Consider the following 25,461-nt stretch of genomic DNA (forward strand, 5'->3'; position numbering starts at 1 on the left):
AAGTTAATTGTGAGGCAGTGTCCGTTCCAAGTCACAGATTTTGGCAGATGGCTTGTGCTACACTCTTGCCTTTCTGCAGCTTCGCTCCCTTCTCTGGGAGACATTTCAAAGAGGAAAGCCACAGATTATGCCAGATGTGCAAAGAGGCCTCCAGCCCTTCTTAGAGGCTCTTTTATTTGCCTGTCTTCTCTTCCCATTACCTATCTGGTGACCAGAGGGAGGGAACGAGCAGTTCTGGGATGCACTGCAAGCTGTGGGGAGATGATAAGCAGCTCTGTTTTCCTTTGTTATCTCTAAAACCTACCTGGTGCAGTCTGTCAGCTGCTTCAGGTGCTCTCTGAGAGCACGGACGAGGATGAGCCAAGGTGTCTATGCTATGTAATACTCTGGCTGTACCCTTGCCAGTGCCTGCAGCAGATAGGACAGGCTGATAGGAAGTAGCCAGTCACTCCTTCAGCAGTTGCTGCCCGGTTTTGTTCCTCCATCTCCAGTTAATTTAGATCATACCTTAAGTGCGTCCACAACCACGTTTAAGCAAAAGCTGTTACCATAGTAACAGTGGAGATTTTCTAAGTGCAGTCTATGATGTAAACAACTAAAATGACTGTCACCCCAAATAGTTTATTTCTTCTGCGTAGTTTATTGAGTATTTAAATATGTTTTGGCACACACAGGTTTACCACTTCTAAGTATAACTTGGAGGAGTTACACATCTTTTCTTATGCTTCCCTTTCAGCAGATCTGTTTCCATGTCAACAGCTCACATTGATAAGGAATTGACATTCTGACTGCATTTGGCAGTGTAGGATACAAGGTGACAATTAAAATAAATCCATGTTTCTAATGATGCTGATGTTAAAACCATGCCAAAATACTGGGATTCCCATGCACAGTAGGCAAAGATTGCTTCTTTTAGTCTGCAGACAGTGAGGCAGGAATTCTCATGGGAACAGACTTTCTTTGCAAGGTTTTTAAGCCTCCCTGCTTACAGATGCAGAAAGACTGGGAAAGCAAACTCTCTCACAGAAAAATGCACCTAGCACTCTGCGTATGTGCACATGTGTGTTGCTTTGGCACATCCACTTCTAACCTAGGTGAGGTCTAGGAATGCATAAAGCATGTAATAAAAAATAGAATGCACTTCTTGGATTAGAAACTGTTCTGAGCTGAGTTTCTCACAAAAACTGTGGAGCAGATGCCCCCTCTTTCCACTCCCGATTTCCTTGTAGTGAATATATGTGTTGAAATTACTGGGGGACAAGAAGCATGGAGGCCCAGAGGGGCATTTTTGAAGCTTGCAAGCCTGTTCAACAGACTGGCACTTCAAATTTTGTATTTTGGAGAGGCTTTTCTCTGTCTCTGTGAGCAGCATGTAGATACACAGTCGTCACTGTTGAGGTGTCATCACTGTGCTTGTTCTCTCTTGGTTCATAAGGGCTGAGATTAGTGTCCCAATGTATTAAGCACCCCAATTATACATTATATGAGAGACAGAAATATGACTCCATTTACAGGGACAGAGAGGGATTGAAAGAAGTTTTTCAAAGCTGCAGGTTGGATTGAGTGCTTCCAGGTCGTGCAAGCTCCCTACCTATGGTTGGGATGCCAGAAAATCCTTTATCTGGTATTGTCTCAGGGTCATACTGAAGTCTTGTGGCAGACATAGAAATCCAGCATAGCTCTCCAGTACATTTATAATGTACTCACCTTCAAGGGTGAGCAAAATTTGGGAAAATATTTCCATGGAGGCATTCAATTTGTTTGAAGGTACTCTGTCTAGTTTAAAGTAGGTTTAAAATCTATAATTTCTATAGGACTATAAAGGCCTTCTAATGTTAGGCATGTAGATGATGTGCCTAGTGATCTTAGTTGCTGTGGATTCCCCTGCAATACAGTGAAAAGAAATAAGCTGTGGCCAAGCAACAGTTCATATCACCTTCAGCATGTGTCTAGCAGTGCCTGATACTGCTTTGTGAATGTGTAAATTCACTTGTTACATCTTTCATATTATGGAACTATATAATTTTTGTGGCTTTGGCAAGTGCACAAATTTACTTTGCCTAGTAAGGCCTCTATTTTTGAATGAACTTCTTAGGCATTGTTTTAGAAAAAAGAATTTAAAAGCAGAAATAAGTGTAAGAGTAATGTGGTTCCTGGTACCAGTGAGGTATACCAGCATCTGGTGAGATTTGCTCTCATACACAGAATCAGTAATTTGTGTAATGGACAGTGGAAAGGAATATAATAAATCCCTCATATGTACTAATGGCAGTTTTATTTTCAGGTTGCATTCTTTGGAGGATCTATGGGTGCTTCAGAAGAATTAGTGGATTATGCCTCACAGGAGCCAATAAGATGGTAAGTACTATTACTATATTTTGTAAATGTGAAGGAATTGTGTTTTATTAATAAACAGAGAACTTGCAAAATCAATCAAGTCCGTGGCAAATAACTTTTCCCTATAGAAAAATCCCACTCTTTCAGATACAAGACATGTGCAATGTTTATATTTCAGCATTCAGCCATTGCTGAATGACTTTAATTTGATTGCGCAGGAGTGAGACACCTTTAGGACATACCCTGTGAATGTCACTGAAGTGCTGTAGCATAAAAAATAGATTGCAGCTGAAACAGGATGTGTAATCTCTGTTCTTTGGTCTTGACTATTGGCTGTTGCTGACAGCAGAATGGCAGCTGGTTAGATGGGACTGCACAATAATTAGGGCTAAGAAGATCCAGCCCTCTCTGTTGAACTGCTGTTGGCCTTCCTTACTGTATTACCTCATCTCCTGGCTGCAGGTATTGGCAATCCTTCAAAGAGGCATGCACAATATTGTTTTCCCCCACCTTGAGTTAGAGGTATAAAAGTAGCAGGGGCTGTATGTGCTGCTTCTCAGAGATCAGGCTTAGTGAGGGTCCTGTGAAGGGAGTAACCTCCAGCACCTATGGAATTTGGTTTTCAAGGGCACCACAGTCAGACAGGTGCTCCTCCTGGTGCCACAGTTTTCAGTACCTGGCTGTGCCTGAGTTCTAGTGTCTCTAGACACTTATGGCTGTTCATTCTCAAGCTAAGTTTCAGCACCTATAGTAATTTTTTCCATGGAGATGTAACTAGCCATATAGTAGTGCTCTTTTTACCCATTTTATTACCTATATTTAATTAACAGGCAATTATAATATCTAGATGGACAAATATAACAATGTGCTGTCATGCTTCATTGTAAATAATGCCTATGGTAGCCAAAGCAATGTTATTTTACTTAATATGAATGTGCTTGACATAAGCCGTCGAGAATGATATGAACATGATGCCTAAGACAAACTCTTAGTAACATGTGGTCTTTGTTGTTCAAAAGCTCTGGAAACCTGTCCATAATCAATAACAGTAAATTTCTAAAGAATGAAAGGGTGGTCATAATCATTTATATATGAGTTAATGCAAACCAGAAGAAATGCATAACCAAACACAGAAAGGAACTGAGGAACAGCTATAACTTAGTGCAAGAAATTCTGTGCTAAAGACCCTGACTTTAACAAGACCATAATGCCTAAGACACAGCTGGGAAACCTTTGTGCAAAACAGAAGGAATATATGAATTAAGGATGTTAAATGGTGTTTGTCTGTAATTGGATACAGCATAAATGCCCTGAAAATGTTAACCTAATTCTGTCCAAATCTGAAAATAAAGTTTTTTCTTTCCACCCAAAATTTCTTCTAATTTTGCAGAGGTACACTTGTGGACCACTAATCGAAAACACCCCTATAATTATAATAGCTGAGCAAACCCTGTTCCAATCCAACACTAGAAAGTGGAGGAGAAAAGAAATTAGTTAACCTCAGGTAAAAAAAAAAAAAAAAAAAAAAAAAAAGAGAAATAATAAGGAAAATTAGTTTTCCTAATAAATCAAATATATTATACTTTCGGCTTCTGCTCTTCTAAAATAAAAGAAAGCAAGAGGTTGTCAGTGGCAAAATACTACATTGTTGAATTTTAATAGAATTGTAAACCCCATTCTTCAGCCTTCATGAGGATGTAGTGGAAATGCAAGATGCTACTCACAGTTCTGCTTGGTTTCGTTCAGTGTCAGAGTTGCCTTTTGTTGTCAGTGGGGTGCAGTTCCCATGGAGTTAAACAGCACATACAGCATGGACCAAAGTGCCTCAAAACAGCTGTGTGCTGCCTTAGGCAGCACCTCAGTGGTTAACAGGGATGATGAATGTGCACAGTAACAACAGTCAACAGAGCCAGTTTAAGGATCAAGACAAAGGGTTACTTTTGGGTAAAAGAGAGAAGAAGGTGAAAATTCCCAGGTGTGCAGAAATACAGTATTGTAAGCAGATTTAGGGTCCTGGTGAAAAACAAAGACTCTTCTTCCTCTGCTGTTACTTTCCAACAAAGGTTTTAACCTGAAACATAGGAAGCTAAAACGTTGTTTCAAGCTGCCTTAAACTTCACAGAGGCTCTCTTCTGCTGAGGGCTGGGCAGAGCAGAGGGAAGGGTAGTAACTAGGGCTTACTGAGAACTTTGCCAATGAGTGGACCTTTCTGCTGGGGCACACATTCCTGAGCAGTCACTCTGCTGCCTTTTAAAAAAGATAGGGATGCACCTCCTAGACTCCTCGTGCTGCTGCAGGTAGCTGTGCAGGCACAGAAACCTTGCACCAGAGAGAATGCTACAATTTCAGTAGTAACAGGGTTTGGCCAAAAGGAGAGGGAAAGAGCATGCAGTGACACATGCAATGCCTCCATCTTCTTCTGCTGTCCTGGATGTGCCAAGTCTTCCTGCTCTTTTTCTAGTGCACAGCAGAAGAGCAATACAACAAATTGACTGCTTGCTCCATTCTCTCTCCTGAAACTGTAAGATGATGAGCTATTGCTACCACTGGAGGAGTGGCACTGGGTCTCTGGTGACAAAGTAACCAGATTCCAGTGACTGGCAAGTGCATACTGCAGCAAAAGGAATATTCCAGGGTGTCAGAAATATCTCACCTTGGTTCTGTGTCTGGATGTTTAAACACTGAGTCAGCATCCCAATGCACTGTGTTGTTCTGGAAGAAAGTTGCTCCATTTACTCCTCAGGTTCCTAATTGCTGGGGTCAGAGACTGGCCTATAATTGCTGCTGTCAGCTCACTGTTAAATAGAGAGATGTAAAATACCTCCTTGCACGTAATTTATTAACATTTTAAACTCATCAGGGGACATATAAAACATTCCTTTTTTTGTAACATTTATAAACTACTGAGGAGCGCAGAAATATTCCCCTATATTAATTACAGTAATTTAGGCGATGTCCATGGAGGGCTGGTGAGCACAGCAGCTATGATTCTCCCCCACAATTCTTTTATTTGCAGGCACTGAGCCCCTTCCAGCTGGAAATCTCCTGGTATGAAGCAGGGTAATGCTGAAGAGTGAATGTATTTTCAGACCATGTATACATGAGGGAGTAGCATGAAGATTACTGGTAAGCCTGCTTAGTTAAACCAATGGAAAATGTGGCATGGACAGTCTTATTTCATCTGGTCACTTCTTTTAGATTTGGATTAGGTTTGAAAACAAGTAAACTTCCATTTAACATCTTTAAGTAAAGATGTATGAAGACATTCACATCAGTTTAACTTGAATTGTTTCAGTCAGATTTAAATGAAACTGGTGAAGCTTTCTTGTACTGAGGTGACCTCAGTAAATACAAATTTCTGTCTCTGTTCTACAGACTGAAGGAGCTGCAGCTCTTCTGGGTTTTCTCAAGGCATAATTTTAGTCACCTAAGCCAGTAGCCAGTGGGAGTTATAAGCTTTGCTGGATGAGGGTAAATCAAATGAGGGACATACAGTGGTCAGGAAAGGAACATGAAGAAAGGCAGCTTTACTTGTCACTCTATGCAAATGAGCACAGCAGCTGATTTGAACTTCTTCAGGCCTAGTGCTGTGAATGGTTGGGCCTGCCATAGGCCCTCCGTGTCTTGTTATTGTCAGAGTATCCAGTGGGGCTAGCACAAGCACACGTGGGGTAGTCCAAGTGATGCATCTGACTGGGGAAGGGTCAGCCTGCAACATGTATAGACAGCAAATTTCCTTTAGGACATTCACTCCTCTGCTGGGACAATACAGAGCTCTTGGTACTTGTGTGTGAGAGCAAGAGAATGGGCAGGTACCTATTCCCATTGGGTTATTTCAGCCAGCTGATGCAAAGTAAGAAATGTGGCTACTTTCAGTCAAGGCTTCCCTTAGTGTAGAGCATGTTCTCCTGCAGTAGTGTGACATTTGGAGAATAGAGTATGTTATGCTGAATGTCATCTTGAGTTTCCCCCATTTGATTAATGTTCTCCAGCTGCATATTGTTGTGAGCTATGAGAATTGTTACTGAAAGCACATAATGTGGTGTATTCTTAGTTTTAAATGACTCCATCATGGAGAAGTGTTAGAGAATTGCTGTGGTTTTGAAGGGTACAGATATGTGGTTTTCTTCATCAGAGGTGGAGCCATATAAACACTGCTTTGTCACTTTCTTGTTATGCACTTATTATGTCGCCTGTGTTTCAGTGGGTGTCCCAAAACAGTGATGGAAAAGCACTGGATGTAAAGTAGTAGGGTTCTTGAGCTAGAGGGGAGCTGATTAGATCCAGTGCCTGAAGGGGGATTCTTCTGCTGAAGTATTCTTCCTGTTACTATGCCGCTAGGCCATATATCATTGGAGGGCTGAAATTTGTTTTTATCAATTCAGAAACAAGATCCTACATCTGTTCCTAATTACAGGTGGGGGTCTCAGAGGAGGTCTGAGTTACCATGTATGTGGATATCAAAATGCCTAGCTCTCGTTACTTGAATAGGTAAATAATTTTATTCATCGTCTGTGCAGGGACATAGGAAGCATAGCCCAGGAGATGTTAACAATTAACAGCAGTCTCATCTGCATTACTGGCTATCAATATCTTCTGCTCAGTAGTTTCATATTGACTGTGTAAACCCTCTGAAAAGAGATAATTTTATTTTTTCATGTGAATTGGACATTTACAAATATATTTCTGGCTTTGTTCAGATTGAATTTACATTGTATTTTTCTACAGAGGATATGATTTATGATGTTTGCTCTCAGTGGGAGAATGAGGGAACAAGTGTCTTCTGTAAAATATGTGCTACCACAGCTTGTGACTGGCTTCCATTCAGGTCATTGTGCAGGACTGCTTCCTGTGCCTGAAGTGAGTAATTTCTGTGGACCCAAAATTTTAATTTTGAGAGAGCTGATATTGTTGCATTTCACTTTGAGAGCATCTGTCCCTGTTCCATACAGTGTACAGTTTTACTTTCCAGTAAATGCAAGGATTTGCTCTTAGTTTGTAAAAGGCCTTGTCCCCACTGAACATTTACTCTAGTTGCTTGCAAAAAGAAATGTAAGAAATGCACCAGCCTATGTTGATACAATATATTGCTATAGATTCAAGCAGACATGAGAGAAAATTAACAAAAAGGTGTAGCTACTTGAAAGCAAATACACTACTATTAATATTTTTAATTTGAGCTGGCCTACCTGAAGCACACTGGTGCCATTTTCTGAAGTCGTCTGCATAGCCAGAGAATATGGGCAAGAAATAGAGTTAGTACCACATACCAGATGCTGATACCACTCCTCTGTATAGTTTAACCGTGACACTACAAGGTGACTCGCCTCCCTGTAGAAACTGTAACTCAAGGGTTGTTAATTCAACTCCCTGTTAAACTGTAACTGCTAGGAAAGTTTTTTTTTCTGTTAGAAATTCAACTGTATTTCAGGCAGCACAAAATACTGCTGATAGATTTGTTCTGCCCACTGCTAATTGTGGTAGCAAAAGTGCTTTGATGGTTTCTATGTATGAGGCTGGGAAATCCCTCTGAGAAACTTAACATATGCAGTAATGAAAAATACGCTGATGCTGTTCCTTGAATTTTTCAGTTTGTTGAGATGAGCAGCAGTCACCTGCCAATGGGTACAGGAGACAATCTGATGATTTCAAATGGGTGTGTTTAATTTGAATTCAGTACCAAGCACACTGCTAGAGTTATTAGTAAAGCAACCAGTTCAGAAGCAGCTACAGCAATTTGGGTGGTAAATAGATGGCAGCATGGATTTAGTAAAAGTAAGTCATACAAACTAATTTCTTTCTCTAATAGGATGAAAAGCTTAAATCCACCAGAATTGTGTATCTCCGTTTCACAGACATTTTTCTTACAGTTCCATACGACAGTCTGGTAAGAAAATTAGAAGCATAGATAAGATACAATATTTTATAAAAATATGATGGATTGTGAGTCATTTGGAGTGACAGTAAATATACATGTCAAGGTATATCTGAAGTGCTTGTCACATTGCTACTTATATATGTGTTAATAACTCCGTTTTGAGAGAGGAGAGTGCTATCTTCTAGGAATCAATTCTGGCTCAAATACTAAAAGTTAATGTGCTCTATTTTCACTAATTACTTTGATGGTAGGATTAAAACTTCACTGATTGTATGTGTGAATGATATTAGTCTTCTTAGAACTGGAAATACCATGCAGAGAGTAGTCATTAAAATATCCTCGTTTCTGTATGTGTCCCTGGCATATGCACTAGAATCTTGGACAGGGAATATGTGCATAGCTGTGTCATTTCAGAATTTTGCCTATAAAGAAAAACTCCTTCTGTCCTACCAGGGATCAAGAATATGACTTTCTATCTGGAATTACTCTAAAAAACCCAAACCCCAAAAAACCTCACATTGAAAAACTTACATTAAAAGAACATTGAGGTTGTAAAGCCAACCACTGAGTAATTAGGAAATAATAGAATTCAAGTGGCCTGTATAATTTTATTTCAACTTCCTAATGCATATTTATTATGAAGCAGTCTTTAATTCCAGGAATTCACACTATTTTAAACTGAGGATTCTCCTTTGGTAGCTGTCTGCAAAGGGAAGAATTTCATCTAGACAGCTTTTGGCTTCATGCAATTTCATGGAAAATTCCTCAGAGCTTCATTGCAGGCCAGTTTGCAGCCCCCCATTCCTAATTATATTCTTGCAAAATGGAGATGTGCAGGCAGAGGCATTGAAGCACTTTAGAAAAATGTTTCAGAAGCACTACAAAGAAACACGTGATTCTGAAGTGCAACAGTGATTTAAGAAATTGTCGAAATCTGACTTAAAAAATTTTAATTAAAACTTCAAAAATCCTTCGAAATTCAAGTTTAGTGCAGACATTTTGCAAGGTCTGTAATTAAAGTCATAATATGATCTCTACATGCACTGAATCTTTGTGTCTGAAGGTTTGTACTGTTGCCTTAGATGCATGACAAGTAGGCATTTTTTGTTGGGTGCTCTGGATAATACCATTAGATGCACAATAATTAGGTGTTTTCATCTCATTAATATTCATTTTCATACATTTAAATGCCTCTCTTATAGCATTTGTTAATTAACATACATTTACAATGGTATATTCCTCTTCCCCATTCACCCATTCTGACTAATTTAATGAGCTGACATATCAGATGACTTCTCGTACAGGATTCTGCTGTTGTATCTTTGGTGGGAACAAAGGAGTGGTTATTGTGCTGTTTGCAAACGGTATTAGCACAGCTCTTTTTTCTCATAAGGGATCTGGGCCATGGAGAGTTTGTTCTCAGTGATGCTATTGCAAAATAGAGGGCTCCTTACTGTCTATTTTTTTTATTCATATTGTTAAAAACTGCATTGCAAAAGCAAAGTTTGTGCCCTAACATATTATTCAAATTGAAAGCAAACAGAGTTTGTACCCCTAAAAGTTTGTGGTTTGTGCATCTCAGAGAAAAACTGCAGCCTGTGAGACTGTAGTGAGGGACACACCAACATTAACAGAAAAAGACCCTTTCAACATTCTTGTAACTAGGGGTAATTTAAAAGGTAAACTAAAACATTCAGGGGAGTTGAAGGAAATCCCCATTTCCTGATAATGTCTGCAAGGAGGTGAAATAGTAACTGAAATGCTGCTGTATAATTACACCTGCTGGGCATATTCATTATGATTCTTTGGTTTCTCTGGAGTCTGACTATTAGTAGTAAGTAAGACAGCTTGCCTGTGTATCGTACAAATATTTTAACAGACCATGCACAGCACCTTCCACAAAAAAGTCTATGGTTTCTGCTCCTGTGTTGCTGCTGAAGGACAAAATAATAATAATAACAGTAACAACAACAACAGCAATAATAATAATAATAATAGCAAAACACATACAGAAAATAAACACAGTTCCTTCTGTAGGTTTAGCAGATTAAGTTTTTGTGACGCTACAGTTTTTTGAGTCTCATTTCACCAAAAATTAAGGTAAAAAACTCATGTAAAATTCTACATACATACATTCATGTAAAACTCTTCAATACAATTTTGTTACATCAAAAAGCAATCTCAGCAGTTAACAGATTATTCAAATTCAAAGGGAGAAAACACACCTGGAGAGGAATTTTCAAAACCGCTCAATGTCAACTTAATTCTGTTCCCACTGAAGTCAATGGGAGTTAAGCTGGTACAGAACGTTTTTCAAAATCTTAACCCTGGGATCTGCATACCCATCTAAGTTCGATGAGGTTTACTCTTTAGGTGATTCCAAGTTATTAAGGGAGAGATTTTCAGTAGCACCTGAGGGATTTAGAAGCACAGTTCAATTAGTCTTTCAGTACAATTTGTGCTTCTAAATACCTGAGACAGGTTTGAAAATCTCACGCTAAAACCCTGTCTCAGCTGTTGGTTAAAGCCTCAGTGCACATGTCTGTTCTGATAAAAATAGGACTGCAGTGTGAGGCACATGCAGAATTTTGCATGTGGTTGGATGGTATGCCAGGAGAATAGGCTGTCACATCCTCGTTAACTATAAATGAAGGGCACTGTCAAGTGAGGAGCATTTGAACAGCACTGCAAACACTGCTGCCGCTGCTGTCCTGTGCTGGGCTCTGCTTAATACTGAAGAGTCACATTCCGTGACCTGTGTTAAACTGAGAGGCATAAAACTCCCTGAAGATGCAAGGAGGGTAAGTTAGTTTTCATTTTGAGCACGGTGGAAGGATCTGGTGCCCCACTTTTTGGATTGGCATATCATTTAGGAGTGATGGATGTGGTTATACGTCAGTGAACATGATTTACATGGGTTTAAATGGCTACTTTTGACGTGGTTTTTAAACTGCAGCCACCCAACAAAACCTTGCCCTGCTAGTGCACTGAAGATGATCAGATTTAAGTGTCTTGACAGCCCTTGCTTTTTCTGCTGGCAAGAAGAGACATATCCCTCCTTTTCCAAATTTCATGGATGAGAAAACACACTTTCTTTTAAATGTCTGAAAGAGAAAAGAGTAGACAATTCTGTCAGTGTGTTAGAAACTAGGAGATTCAGCTGTGGCTCTTAGGAGAAAGGTTTCAAAGTCCAGTGTTCCTTCATTTAAGAGCAGCTTGGCTGGCAATGCCAAGTTAACTCCCTCATTGTGTGGAAGCTCCAGGTATGAAATGCTGGTGGTTCAAATGTTAGTCTGCCCTCTTTGCTCATAAAATGCAGTATATGTTTCACACAGAAATGGGCAATGTGCCTCTTTCAGAGATCAGATTCTCCTTGAGATACATCGAAGCACCCGCACTCATGGGAAGTAGTTGAGTGGTTACTGAACAACATTACTGCCAGAATGATGTTTTGAACTATACTGGTCCTCCTCAAGACCTTTTGTGAAGGTGCCTTGCTTTACATTTTAAGTCGGCTGTGGTGTATTTGAATGGGAATTTGGGGATCAGGAAGGAAGAAATGGGAGTAAGAAGCTGATAAAGAAGCCTTTCCTTTAAAAAGGATGGCTAAAAAAAGGATACTAAATTCGAATTAGTGTGCAGCACACCACACAAAAATTAAGAGGAAACTTGTAATTTATTGCAGGTGCTGTCCTAGTCACTCTGAAGTTAGACCTAACAGAACAATCAGTCTTAGTCTTTCCTTGGGTAGGTAGAAGGGTGAAAAAAAGTAAGTCTGTTTTTGTACCGTCTCTCCTTCTCAGCAAGCCTTGTACTCATGTCACGGGGAGAAGCAGCAGGAACATTACAGCAGCAGATGTAGAGAAATGCCAGATGCTCTTCAGTGAGCAAAGGGGGGTGAAGCAGCAGGAAATGGAAGGACACTCATCCTGATGAAGGCAGAGAGCTAGCAGGCTCTGCAAAGCAGGGTGGAATAGCTCCCCACTCTGTAAAAGGAAGGAGTCTGGGAGGTGAAATAGTGGTAATTCACACAACCCATGCCAGCCTATTCAAGGGACTAATGTGTAATTCAATACAGAATGAAGAATTACCATCTTTATACACTATTGAGCCTAAACCAAGCCCACAGCCAAACTGTTTCAAGGGAAAGCATTTGCACTTGTACCAAAAATAACAGTTAATGAATGGCTCTAGAAGCTTCAGATTACATTAAGAGTTGAGATTTACTGTCTGAGTAGGATATCTCTTATGACAGTACTTTGGTTTAAAAATGGATTCTCCTTTGGAGCTGCTTGATAAAAGAAAATATGACCAAGAGCTCACTTATGGAGCTCGCTTTTCAGGGAGAAGAACTCTGCAAAGAACTGCTGCTTCTGAGGCCTTCTGAGTGCACTAAAGTAGGAAAGCTCTGGGTCAGAAGTGTGGAAGAGGATTTGTAATAGGCAGTTCCTAAAATGAATAAGGCAAGGCAGTGTGTGGCTGGCGTCATCATCAGGAAAAAAAATGGTTGCATTACGGGGAGGCTAATGTCATGGAACCTAGGATAGGTCAGGAGGCAACTGAATCAGAGGTGAGAAGAGTGAATCATAGAATGGTTTGGGTTGGAAGGGATCTTTGAAGGCCATATAGATCAACACCCCTATAATAAATAGGCACATCTTCAACTATATCAAGTTACTCAGAGCCCTGTCTAACCTGACCCTGAATGTTTCCATGGATGAGGGATCTACAGCTCCTGTGGGCAACCTGTTCCAGTGTTTCACCACCCTCACAGTAAAATATTTCTTCTAATATATCTAGTCTGAATCTACCCTTTTTTGGTTTAAACCCATTCCCCTTGGTCCTATCACTACAGGCTCTATTAAAAACTCTGTCCCTATCTTTCCTGTAAGACCCTTTCATGCACTCTAATATATAAGGTCTCCGCAGACCATTTTGTTTTTCAAGCTGAAAACCCCCAACTCAGTATGTATTCACAGAGAAGTTGCTCCAGTCCTCTGATCATTTTGATGACCCTACTTCAGACTCACAACATCAGGGATGTGTCTATCCTGTAATCAGCTGGATGCAGCATTTCAGCTGGGGTCTCACCAGAGAGAGTGCATGGAGAGAATCAGCCCTCTTGACCTGCTAGCCAAGCTCCTTTTGGTGCAGCCCAGGATATGGTTGTCTTCCTGGGCTGCCAGCACTCATTCCCATGTCGAGGTTCTCATCAACCAACACTCTCAAGTCTTTCTCCTCAGGGCTGCTCTCAATCCATTCCCTGCCCAGTCTGTATTTGTTTTTGGCATCACTCAAAGCCACATGCAGGATTCTTACACTAGGCTTTGTTAAATTGTGTGAGATTCCTATGGGCCCATTTCTGGAGCTTGTCTAGGTCCCTCTGGATGGCATCCCATCCTGCAGGTGTTTGAGCTGCACCACATAGCTTGGTGTCACATGCAAATCTGAAGGTGCACTCAGTCCCTTTTTCTGTGTCATTGGTATTAAACAGGACTTGTCCCAGTACAGTACCCCTGAGGGACATGACTTTTCACCATTCTCCATCCAGACACCGAGTTGTTTACTGCAACTCTTTGAGTGTGACCCTTCAGCTAATTCCTTATCCATGAATAGTCCACCCATCAAATCTGTATCTCTCTAATTTAGAGACGAGGATGTTATGGGGGACTGTCAGTGGCCTTGCAAAGTTCCAAATGGATGACACCTGTAGCTCTTGCCTTGTCCACTGAATGGATGAGCTGTTGGAGTAGTCACAGGAAAATGTAGCATGAAGAGAAAGATGTAAAGAATTGAGAGAAGACAAAAGTATCCCCTCGACCCAGATAAAAGAGTGAAGAGCTCTGGGTAACTTTTCTGATTTGTGCTGCAAAATTGTCTGATGCACAGAGACTCCTATGTTGTGGTCAGTCTCTGAACAGGCACTTAATGCAGTCTTATTTTAGTTTCAATTTTGTGAAAAAACTGCAGTCCCTGATAATCAAACACTTGGAACCCTTTTGATTCAGCATGGATTGCCTGGTCTGGAAGCTAGATCCAGAGTGATGGGTAATGGGAGCTTTGACAGGAGCACTGCACAGATTGGTGATTTGGAGAGTATCATTTTCTTTACTCATGGTCTAATCTTGGAGGAAGTGAGTCACTGCTATCTTTTTTTCATTTGCATGGAAGTTGTGCTGGTAGCAGGGACACATTATAGAAGAGTCAAATTTGCTATCCTTCCTTCTTATACTTGTGTCTCTCTTGTGCTAACTTATCCCACTTAATGCAGAAGAAACCACTCATCTTGAAGTGGGGTCCATAAACAAGTGTCTCTAAAGGGGACAGATGACCTATTTAACTAATGGCTTCTGTTAATCCCTGCCACCCAGCCTAGCCTGCTCTTGCCTTTACCTGGCTTAAGGGGAACAGATGATAGGGCAGTAGTGCTGCAGTGTTCCCTTCCGGGCAGTGTGAGACCCATTCAGCTTCAAGGGGAAACAGTGACCCTGCAGCAGCAAACCCTCTGCGAGATGTTAATCCTGCTGTAAGGATGATAGCAGTGCAAAGCTGTCTTAGTGTCAGCATTAGCAGGATGGACAAGTGAGGTGTAGAAATAGCTGATAGAAGAATTTTGGGAGATTCCTTGGGGCCATCCATAAGACTGTGCAAATCCATGTCCTCTAAAGATGCTTCTCCTCCCTGACCCCCAGATGAGCTCTCAGTTCTCATGATGCTGAGGCCAAAGGCTGGGACAGAGTGCATATCCCTAAGGTAAAGTGGAAATAGAAATGTATACCACAATTTGTGCTGTGCTCCTTCCTGACGTAATCAAGCACTCTAAGTTTTACACACCAGTGCACAGATTACTGGCATTTACTAGAAAGAATGAGGAGCAGGCTGGCAACTGCTTGGAGGCACATGGAATATACAGGCAATTGCTCTGGAGCATGGGGAACACAGGCAATTCAATTCCCAACTGGTTTCTAGGCAGGAGCTACCAATTAAAATTAAAAGAATAAAAGACTGCAATATTGGGACTGATGATACGCTCTGGAGAGAGGTGTTGCCAACAGCTTGTGCTACAAAGATGCCTCTCTTTCAATGGATTTCAAATGGTGAAAGAAACTCAGGTAACAGATCATTCTTTTCTTCTGGTCTCCCTGATTTTCATGTACTCAGTCGTACCGCCAAAATTCCTACAAAGACAGATGGGGCTGCTCCCCATGAATTCCAAATAGCGAGCCAGCCATTTGAGAGCCGATGCAGTGAATATGCCAGCAGTCAGCTATAGCTAGGAAGTGAGATTTTAAAACCGGGCATCAGGTAGCTGAGCAGAGAATGGTAAATCAGGAGACTCAGATAATCCCTTAATGAGAGTGTGAGAGATATAGATAGATAGATAGATAGATGAAATTATTTAGGAATAAAGTTATCCAACATGTCTTTCACATTCATTGTTCATGAGTCTCTGAAGCAAACTGCCCCTTCTGATGAAGAAAACTGAAGCCTGACTAGGTGAGGTTGTTAGACAAATGTGGGATCTGCAAAGCTGGGATTTATGCTGTGTCCAACACAGTGGTCTCTGAGGATCATATGGAAAGTGTGTAAATTTTAACTGTAATTACCAAACTGCAGCTGCCATGGGGCTGGTGAAGTTGTAAACCATAATCTGTCATTGGTTATGAAGTCAAAACATGCTTTTCTTGCCGCTCTGAGAAATCATGTGGATGTTGGTTAACTAGTCAGGTAGAGGCTGCTGGATAGGAGAATTTTCACAGAAAGCACTGAGTTTACTTGATTTTTAAAATGTTTTGTGTCAAAGAGGATGACAGAAAGGCTCTTAGTGCTTCAGGATATGGAAGTCCTAATGGTGGTGCGAGGCAAGAATTGCCAGGATTCCCTGCCAGCCAGAGAAAAAGCTGTGCCCACCAGCTACTGGAGGCACTAATCCAGTCAAAATGTCCAGAGGAAGGCCACCATTTCATCACAGGTGGCTTTGTCTTGGGAATCAGAGTAAGAAAGTGAAAATCTTTCCAGCGCTTCACCTCTTTTGGGTAACTTAGGAATGACCAGAGCCCACATCATAGAACTTCAGAGTCATTGGGGTTCCTCATGTCAACACAATTCTGCTACAGTAGGGTTTGCTTTGTGAAGGATAAACTCTGGCTTTTGGATTTCTCTTTCAGAGAGCTTAATGCAGAAACTGATCCACCAGCAGGTGCAGGATGGAATCATTAATTATTGCTTAGCTTAACAAACTGCATCTTAAATTATGATATCGATTACAATGCTGAATGAAAAGGCTGAGCTGGCATTACAGTATTTGACACAAGCAGCATTTTAAAGTGTTCACACTGATTGCAAGATACACCAGTGTTGTTTTTGGGAAGCAATAGACTTAAAATATGGCATTGCATGAAGTGCTGGGTGTTTCTGAATTCATTGACTTAAACTTTGATTAAAAAAATTTGTATGGCAAAAGGTGCTCACCCAGAGTTCTTGTTCTCCTTAACAAGTATAAGCCAATGTTTGCTGTATCAGTTCACCAAATAAATGACATTAAAGCACAGCAAAAACACATTTGCAGCATCCCTAGTAAGTTCTGAAGGATTTCCTGACAGCATAAACACATCTTTTCTGCCCTCCTTTTTTTCCCTACCCCCAAACGAGCAATAAAAACATTTTGCATAAACAAATTCCAAATTACAACTAATCATAGGAAAGCTGACAAATGTATGCTATGCTAGTCTATGAAAATACTAATCAAAGCAGTCTGTCAATTGTTAAAGTTAATGATTTAGATATGCAAAACTCTGACTAAATTTTTGTGGATAATTACGTAATTACGCCTGGGTTAACACAATCAAAAATAGCAATTGCATGCTCCATCTTGAAACCACCACAGCAGTTCCCTACTATCTTTTAAAGGCCTCTTTACGCTTGTTCCTCCTGCCCACAAAGTGCAGTAGGAAAATAAAAAACTGGGAGTCACCCGGCAAGGAAAAGCACCTGTGGTAGGTGTCTGCTGCCTATTTCAGTCACTCTTTGCCCTCTGCAAAAACAATCCCCTGGAGAACAGAGAACATGCTAGCGTGGGTGGAGGTGTGGGAAAAGACAGGCAGATAATAGAGGACTGGAAACAGGAGAGTTATCTACCCTAACAAGCTGAAAGAGCAGCACCTCCACCCTTGGATTAAAATGTGTGTGACAGTAACCTTTTCCTGCAGGAGGCATTGCAGATTGAAGGGGAGGGAGTTTATACTTTGTTTTAAAGGTCTTGCTGTCATGGAAGAGCCTGGGACTGGCAAGGCTTACCTAGGTCGTTCATTTTTTCATATAATTATCAAATCACTCAAAAGTTCCTTTTGAACCCAGACAGACCCCTCGCAGGTGTTTGCCGTAGAAGGTGCTATCAAGTTCTTCCAGCCAAACCCCACTCCCTTGAGCGCCAATTGATAATTTAACCCTCCTTACTCCCCTCAAGGGTCTCAGCTAGCTCAGCCCTTCTCAAGCCTAGGAGGATTATATCAAGAGAGACAGGATAAGGATTCAAAAGAGGCTCTCACCCTTTCTTTGCTGCAGATATCTTTATTCCAGGATGGTGTCCCAGAAGAGAGAGAGGACGATCCCGGGGGACAGGGGTCTTTTCTCAGGGTTTCTGAGGGAGGGGCAAGTTGGCACACAGCCAATGGGGTCAGAAGGGGAAGGAAGGGTCAAACTACATGACAGGAGTTCCAGGGGTCCCTGAGGGAGAAGAAACCATTTCCCCAGGGGGATGTAACACTTGAGCTATGAAATGACCCCTCTACCTGAGCACATGCTTAAAGCCTTTGCTGAGGTGCTAGAGGAAGGGAGACTTTTGGTGAAGGGGAAACAAAAGGGGGTAAGCAGACCAGGTCCTGCTGGGCACTAGTCTTTTTTCATCTCCTTTGAAAACAGTTCTGAATCTATTCTAGGCACCTGTGAAAAGCTTAGTCCTTGGAAATCTTGAAATTCTCTTGCATCACTGTTTCTTTTTCCTTCTTATGTTGGCTTCATGCTCTTTTTTTTATACTAGATCTAACTAATACTGTATAGAGATCCCAGTTGTCAGCCATCCCAGGCAGCTGACTGTATAAATGAGATGAATATTGGGCTCTTTGCTAAATGTCACATTGGCCGGGATGGGGTAATGGTAGTAGTGGGGATTTAAAAGGTAATATATCTCTTGTGTAATTTTTATCATAATTTTTCTATGGAGTTTCCATTAAATAGATGAATGACCTAAATGAGAAAGAGAAATAAAGTGAAAGTATAAAATCAGTCCCTGTCTAGAGCTACATAAAAAGAGCCAGCCTTCTTAAACTGGCTACGTAAACTCCAGAATCTAGCAAATAGGTGTTCAGGTGAATTGACTGCCTTTACTAGTGGCTTATTTCTAACAGGGATCCAACCTGTAAGGGAAGCAAATCCTTATTGATAGATGTATTCACAACACCAGCCCTCTGCCCAGAATATGCTGTTAAAGTCAGCTTTAGCTCATTGATGTTATGGAGCCCATTATTGTTTTTGTTATATTTTCAAGTGTAACTATTAGAAAAGCACTCAGTGAGTTGCTCAGTCTTGATTAAGGGTGTGAAATTAGATAGTAGTGTGGTTAGATATGTGAATGAAACCCAAAATGTTGTTTTGGAAACCTCCCAAGCACCTGGAGCAATATCAGAGTTCTGAGGCACTATTCACCAGTCTTAACACTGCTTACTTCTGCTGCACTGATGAAGCAAAAATAAATTTCCTGTACTTAGACAGATTTTAAACATTTTTCTACAAGACAGAAACCAGATGGAATATTTTCACAGCTGACACCAAAATTCACAGTTTTCGTGACTTCTGTGATACTGTGATTTATGCAGGGACTTTCTGTATCAGCAGCCCTGAGCAGACAGCGTCTTGCCATTCAAGCTTTTAAACATTATTTGGATTGGTAGGTCAAGGGATTGTATTAGCTGTGTGAAACATGAAGGATCAGTGGATTTAAATGATAGTTCTGAGAGCTGTTCTGTTTTCACATCTTGACTATAAGTCTTAATAATAAAATATGTTAAAAGTACACTGTTCCAAAATGGATAGCAAACCCTTAAATAATTTCTAGAAACAAACGAGAAATTCTTATGTCAGGGCACAAGCACAAGGCAGACAATTGCTTTAAGCATTTGCTAGATCTTTTAAAGGGGGGACATGAGTGGCAGAAGGCTTTCTGCGTGGGGCTGCATGTTTCACAGGCATTTTTTTCAGATAAACCTGACAAAAAAGTGTTGAATGTTGTTTCAGCATTTTGGGGAGGTGGATTTTTTGATTGATTGTTTTCCCTGCTTGGAATTAGGAAGCCAAGTCAAAATTGCTGTTAGACCAGTTGGAAGGAACTGGTGGCTTGTGTGGGACCTGGCACAGCTTAATGCAGACAGGGATTTTTCTGAACGTCCTATTTCATTTGCTCTCCATTCATGTCTGGATTAGCTTGTTGTTCCTTGCAGTCGAAATTCTTCCCATCTTTGTGGGAATTCACTGTTTCATGGGAAACTTGTCTTGACCTGTACCTGAAAAAAAATTCAGAAATGCTTTGGTTTTTCTAGTTTTACAAGACTTTCTCTACAGATGAGACCAATATTTTGGCAACCCTTATGGCTGCCTGCCTGTTTCCAGATGCAGTTCCAGATTTTATGTTTTCCTTTCACATTTGTAGCGTTGTGACCTTTGAATGTGTGATAGCCTTCCTAATCTGAAGCATCATGTTGGTGGTTTTAGTTCTAATCGTACTCAAGAGTTCAGTCTGCTGAAGGAGGCAGTGTTAGAAGTATTCCTTATATGTGTGTATTTTTAGGATCCTATACTCTGAAAATCCACTTACCCACGTTTCTCCCCATGCAAGAGAGCTGGTTTGCATAGGGCTCCAGAAATCAGAGAATTGTTTTTTCTTTAATCAGGTATTCATTTAGGAAGGGTTGTGTTATTGCTAGGGAATGTAATTTCATAGATTCATAGAATGGCTTGGGTTGGAAGGGACCTTAAAGACCATCGTATTCCAACCCCCTACCATGGACATGGACATCTTCAACTAGACCAAGTTATTCAAAGCCCCATCCAACCTGACCTTGAACACTTCCAGGGATGAGGCATCCACAGCTTCTTGGGCAACCTGTTCCAGTGCCTCACCACCCTCATAGTGAAGAATTTCTTCTTAATATCTACTCTAAACCTACCCTCCATCAGTTTAAGGCCATTCACCCTTGTTCTATCCCTATGTCCTATCCCTATCCCTATGATTTGGAGCCCTAGAACTGGAGGCAGTGATCCAGGTGGGTCTCATGAGAGTAGAAGGGCAGGACCCCCTCCCTTGCGTTGCTGGCTGCACTGCTTTTAATGCAGTCCAGGACAGAGTTGGCTTTCTGGGCTGCAAGTGCACATTTATGTTGAGCTTCTCATCAACCAACATCCTCAAGCCTTTCTCCTCAGGTTGCTCTCAATCCATTCTCCACCCAGCCTGTATTGACACTGGGTGCTGCACTGACCCTGGTGCAGGACCTGGCATTTGGCCTTGTTGACCTTCGTTGGGTTTGCAGAGGCCACCTCTAAAGCCTGTCCAGGTCCGTCTGGATGTCATCCCTTCCCAGTGATGGCAAAGAGCACTTGTTGCCAATACCAACCCCTGAGGAACACCACTCATCACTGCTCTCCACTTGGACATCAAATCATTGACCACAACTCTTTGAGTGTGACCAGCCATCTAGTTCTTTATCCACTGAATGGTCCATCCATTGAATCCAAGTCTTTACAGTTCAGAAACAAGGATATCGAGCTGCACAGCACCAAGCTTTGTAATGATTTAAGTCCCTCTTCTGTCATCTACCAGTGCTGTAATCCTATTATAGAAGGTCACCAAATTTGTCAGCCATGATTTGCTCTTAGTAAAGCCTGTTGGTTGTCACAAATCATCTCCTTATTTTTCATGTGCCTTAGCATATCTTCCAGAAGGATCTGCTCCATGCTGTTGGTGGGCACAGTTGTGAAACTGACAAGCTTGTAGTTCCCTAGGTCTTTCTTTCCTTTCTAATAATGGGGTTATGTTTCCCATTTTCCAGTTTCTTGACAGCTCTAAGATGGAGGTAGATATAATTGTAGGTGCTTCTAATATGTGCACTTTATTTATTTTTAATTTTTTTTTTTTTGTATTTATTTTATTTATTGTGTAAATCAAGGACAAAATAAATGGTTAACAGGTAATATGCAGCAAGAGCGAGGCTAAGACTCAATCTCCGATGTGTTTTTTCCTGCCCAACCAGTTCTTAAGGCATGCTGAAGTATCCTTCAGTCTTCTGCAACATATGTGCCAATCTCAATTCCAATGCAATGGTCAAATGAAGTAGCATTGAACCACACTTATCCTTTATGGTGAAATGGCACTTGGTGTTGTTGGACTCCTGCACACTGTCCTTCCCCCTAAAAAAAAGGTACAAATACGGTAGAGACAGAGGGGGTTAATAATTTACAGCAGTTATTTTGAATTTTGTGCAAAGTAAATATTTTTTCCAACGATATCTGCTGAAAATTGGCATACAATAAAACATTTGGTGATAACATATGGAAGGAGGTGTGAGAGACAGTTGAAGAAGCTTTCCTCTTTTCTGTACATGTTTATAATCTAGTGTCCTCAACACTGTAGATATGACATATTGAAACTGTCTGTATACACCCTGGCTTACCAAAAAAAACCAAAAAACCAAAAAACAAAAAACAAAAACAACCCAAAAAAAACCCCAAACCCCCCCCAAAAAAAACAACACACCACAAAACAAAACAAAACAAACAAACAAACAAACAAAAAAGTGCTCTTATGAGCAGAAAATACTGGCCTTATCAACATATTATTTCCCTATTTAGACATTTTATGCCTGTTTCTTTCCTTTTCTTTTTTCACCACCAGCCGTCTTCAATGACTATAGACAGTGTTTTACAAGGTTCATGCTAATGAACAATAATTTAAAAGGCTGTAGCACAAATTCATGGTGTTCTTCTATAGACAGACTGTGAAATCCAGGAAAACACATTTTAAATATAATGCTGATATATATCTAGGGCAGTTTAAACAAATGCACTCACATTTGCAAGATACTTCCTTTGGCTACACTGATATGCCAAGTTATATATGTATATCTATGCTTAAATCCCATGTGTACTTGCTTTGAAGTCGATGGGATTACTTGTGTGTTTATATACTCTGGTGGTTTGAGTTTTTAAAACATAGGAGGACATTTGACATTTAGAGAAGTAAGGCTGGAAGGGGCCTCAAGAAGTTCCCCTTCTGCAGGATTGGTTATATTTATATCACTCTTTAAAGAATTGGGTTTTTTTCCTAGGGTATTCTTAAAAACATCTGGTGATAGAGATTCCAGATTCCATAGTTTTCCCAGGCTCCATCCTGGTACTTCAGTGTCTTTGTTACTATAAATGTTTTTCTCTAATGTCTGACCTGCATCTGTCTTGCTGGAAATTAAAGCTGTTATTCATCAAACTTTGCAACATGCAAGAACCCTGTGTGTGACAAACTGTTGCACATTCAAAGTCTTAAAATTGCCTCCCCAAAAATTCTCTCCTCTGAAGACTCCAGAATTTTCAAATCTTTTCTGCTGGACACATTTTCTGGACCTCTGGTTGCTTCCACTGCTTTTCTTCTCCAATTAGACCATCTCTGCTTTGCAGACTCTTTCTTTCCATTTCCTATTAAGCGTCTTCGCTTTTCTTGACACCACTGTTATTCCTCAACATCTCTTCAAACTCTGAACCTCTGTAGTTTTTCTGTGCATGACATTTGTATAGTCTGCAAGCACAGTAAGTGTGCTATGTCGTGGCCAGATGATTTATGAAAGCACTAAAACATAATAATGTCCACAGCAGAGTTTTTTAATCCTCCTGTCCCCCTAGATGGCTTTGACTATAGCAAACGATAACTTTCTCTACACATTATGCCCAGCTACTTACGTACCTGTCTTGCAATTGTGTTCAGACCATATTTTGTTAGTGTGCATGAAAGTGACATGTGAGACAGCACCGCAATCTTTACTAAATTGGGAAACGTGACATCTCCTGCTCTGCTTCTGCCACAAGGCTTGTTTCCATATGGCAGAAGGAAATTAGATTGATTTGACAGGATTTATGCTCTAGAAATCCTTACTAGCTGCTATTCATTTCCATGTTATCTTCTAGGAACTTGTAAGTAGTTTGAATACTTGTTCTGGTGTTTTTCTGAGGACTGAAGACAAATTGACTAGCTTGTAACTCCTTAGTTCTGATTCCCCTGCTTTGCAGAGCTGGATATTCTATTTACTTTTCCCCAGTCTTTTAGTACCTCTTCTTCTATTCTTGTATTCCCAGAGGTGACTATCCAGTGATTCAGAGAGCTCTCAAGTGGCCATGTAAGATTCCTGAGTTGAAATATATTCTGCCCGATTTAAAGATCTCTGATTTATTTAAGGGCATATTAATTTGCTCTTTTTAGGCCATTATCTTCCTGCTGCTATGTCTTCTGTTCCTTGTCTTCATTGGCATTTGTGTCCTGTAGAAGTTTCTCAGCAGCACTATCAATTCTCCTAAGCAGTTTAGTTTGCCTTGCATGAAATCTCTTGAGTTTAGACTGACTGTCAGGGTTAAATCCTGTTGATATCAATGATTGTGTTGCTTTTAGATCAAGGCTTAGTTGTAGACCATGAAAAGAACCTTGCTTTTTGGTTCCTTCTTGGACACTAGTCTTGCTGAAAAGTGAATGGAACTAAGTGCAATAATGGGACCTGAGGTGGACTGTGATTTGGGATCCTTGCTAACCAACTTGTGTACAGTAAGATTTGAGCTGTTGTATTGATTTGCTTTCAACCAGAACAAATGGCTCAGCTGTTGCTCTGGGAGCTCAATGAACACTTATGCCACAGCGTCTGCGCCTCTTTGTTAGATCTGAGAATTTATTTAAGCAAATATATGTATGTTTAGAGAATAAATTGATCACACTGTATTTACCTTCTGAAGTTTCTTGTTTGTGGTGGCACTTCCTCATTGGCAGTTCTTCGCTGTTGTTGGTCAGGTACCAGAGTGGTCAATTCATCCTTTATCTGCTTCCCTAAAAAGAGTGAAATAGAAATAGTTTCTAAAAAGTGAAATAGTTTCTTTCACCATTAGAAACTCGAGTGGATTTTGGTACATAACAGTTTCTGTAATGTCAATTTTTCCATAATCAAAAGAGAAATGTTCAGTTGAGGTTGCTCCTGAGCTGGTAAGAATTCACTGTATATAAATTAAAACTTTCAGTGCTAATTATAATACATTTGTGAGGGCTTCTGGTTTCTTTCCTATAGGAGAGTATTTTCATGCCTATTATACTTTGGCATAACCTATTTTTCTGAAAGGAAGAAATGTAAAAATTTAGTAGCTAAGGTTGTAATTTGAAGAGGTGCAATGAGAGACTAGGCTAAAAGAAATTGCAATATTCTATATAATTTCATGGAATGTTCTAAGAAAATGTGTCAATTTTATGAGAGCTCTTATGAAAAAATACTGATTTTGTGTGGATTTAGGTGAAAAGGTAAATTCCATGGGATTTCTGAAAATGACTGGATTTCATGGTTCAGTGAAATCTATGACAGCCATGGAAAAATACACAGTTCTTCTTGTCATGGAGGAAATTTTTATTGCAATTTCCAGAACTTTTATTTTCTGTGTACATCTGTTCCTCTACACATATTATGCATTCCAGACCTCTTCCTCATCTTGTAGTCTCTTCCTGTGAATATTTTATCCTTCTTGATAGATGCATAGTGCTCTGATCCTCAGATGATAGAAATCCATGACTGCCTACAAAGGAAGTTCATTGTCTGAATGTGGGTGGAGGAAGGGCATGAAAAGTAAGAAATAGTAAATACAGTCCTAGGGATTTTGTATTTTATGGTAATGCCAGCTTATTTCATGCAATATAGGAGGGAAAATAATCAGGACTAAGGAATAATAATGATTTATCATATTCAACATGAGATCTAAGCAATTTAGCATCAAAAGCCACCTACCTGCAATCTGTAAAATCTGGGCTTGTGTGGAGAGTCCAGCACAAGACCACCTGAGGAGCATATAAACCTTCAGAGGAGAACAAGTGTATTGTGGCATCTCAATTTATCCTCTAAGCAATGCCCTTGTTGGCTAGGACACAAGTGTGATTCTAGCATGTTTGAGTTGTCCCTGTCTTCATA

The 25,461-nt window shown here is 40.4% G+C and overlaps 1 protein-coding gene across 19 annotated transcripts in view; it reads left to right on the forward strand.

The window, feature by feature from the left end:
- CXXC4 (CXXC finger protein 4) overlaps positions 1 to 25,461 on the forward strand; it is a 135,879-nt gene that overhangs the window by 32,713 nt on the left and 77,705 nt on the right. For 15 of the 19 annotated variants that reach the window (XR_010083632.1, XR_010083634.1, XR_010083635.1 and 12 more), the window contains 4 exons: positions 2,285 to 2,358; positions 5,354 to 5,463; positions 7,066 to 7,197; positions 8,147 to 8,224. The gene's annotated coding sequence lies outside the window, so the exon portion shown is untranslated. The remainder of the gene's footprint in view (positions 1 to 2,284; positions 2,359 to 5,353; positions 5,464 to 7,065; positions 7,198 to 8,146; positions 8,225 to 25,461) is intronic. The other 4 variants (XR_010083648.1, XR_010083650.1, XR_010083643.1 and 1 more) reach the window with 3 other exon arrangements.

This window comes from Prinia subflava, chromosome Z (genome assembly GCF_021018805.1).
Source record: "Prinia subflava isolate CZ2003 ecotype Zambia chromosome Z, Cam_Psub_1.2, whole genome shotgun sequence".
Lineage (NCBI taxonomy): Eukaryota > Metazoa > Chordata > Aves > Passeriformes > Cisticolidae > Prinia > Prinia subflava.